Raw genomic sequence first — 1,703 nt, 5'->3', positions numbered from 1 at the left:
GGGGCTGAATGCTCCCATCAAAAGGCACAGGGCTTTAGACTGGAAAAAAAAAAAAAGCAGGAACATCCATATGCTGTCTACAAGAGACTCATTTTGAACCTAAAGACACCTCCAGATTGAAAGTGAGAGGATAGAGAATGATTTATCATGCCAACAGATCTCAAAAGAAAGCTGTGGTAGCAATTTTCATACCAGACAAATTAGATTTTAAATCAAGACTGTAGTAAGAGATGTAGAGGTACACTATATCATACTTAAAGTGTCTATCCAACAAGAAAAATACAATTGTAAATATCTATGCCCCCAACATGGGAGGAGCCAACTATATGAACCAACTAATAACCAAAATAAAGAATCATATTGATAATAATACATTAATAGTAGGAGACTTCAACACTTCACTCACAGCAATATACAGATCATCTAAGCAGAAGATCAACAAAGAAACAAGGGCTTTGAAGGAATCATTGGACCAGATGGACTTTATAGATATATAAAGAACATTCCATCTTAAAACAACAGAATAGTCATTCTTCTCTAATGCACATGGAACTTTCTCCAGAAATAGATCACATACTGGGTCAAAAATCAGGTCTCAGCCAATACCAAAAGATTGAGATTATTCACTGCATATTTTCAGAACACAATGCATTGAAACTGGAACTCCACCACAAGGAAAAATTTGGAAGGAATGCAAACACTTGGAGGTTAAAAAACATCCTGCAAAAAGGATGACTGGGTCAACCAGGACTTAAAGAGGAACTTAACCAGTTCATACAAACCAATGAAAATGAAAATACATTGGGTCAGAACCCATGGGATACTGCAAAGATGGTCCTTAGAGGGAAGTACATAGCCATCCAAGCCTCTCTCAAAAGATTAGAAAAATCCCAAATGAACAAGCTAAACTTATAGCTAATGGACCTGGAGAAAGCATAAACCAAGCAGGAGAAAAGAAATAATAATGATTAGAGCAGAAATCAGTCAAATAGAAACTAGAACAGTAGAACAGATCAATGAAACTAGAAGCTGGTTCTTTGAAAGAATTAATAAGATGGATAAACCTCTGGCCAGACTTATCCAAAAGAAAAGAGAAAGGACCCAAATTAGTAAAATCATGAATGGAAGGGGAGAAATCATGAGCAATACCAAGGAAATAGAGGCAATTATTAGAACTTATCAGCAGCTATATGCCAACAAACTAGGCAATCTAGAAGAAATGGATGCATTCTTGGACTCTTATAAACTACGAAGGCTGAAACAGGAAGAAATAGACAATCTGAACAGACCAATAGCCAGCAAGGAAATTGAAACAGTAATCAAAAGCCACCCAAAAAAGAAGAGTCCAGGGCCAGCTGGCTTCCCAGGGGAACTCTACCAAACATCTAAAGAAGAAATCAGACCTATTCTACTGAAGCTGTTCCAAAAAAAGGGAAATAGAAGGAAGACTTCCAAACTCGTTCTATGAGGCCAGCATTACCCTGATCCCAAAACCAGACAGAGAATCCATCAAAAAGAGAATTACAGACCACTATCCATGATGAACATGGATGCCAATATACTCAACAAGATCCTTGCCAATAAGATCCAACAGTACATTGAAAGGATTATTCACTATGACCAGGTGGGGTTTATTCCTGGGATGCAATGGTGGATCAACATTTGCAAATTAATCAATGTGATAGACCACATTGACAAAAGAA

This window comes from Mirounga leonina, unplaced genomic scaffold, assembly GCF_011800145.1.
Source record: "Mirounga leonina isolate KUSES-001 unplaced genomic scaffold, KU_Mleo_1.0 Mir_101283, whole genome shotgun sequence".
Lineage (NCBI taxonomy): Eukaryota > Metazoa > Chordata > Mammalia > Carnivora > Phocidae > Mirounga > Mirounga leonina.
Note: the sequence above shows the minus strand (reverse complement) of the source record.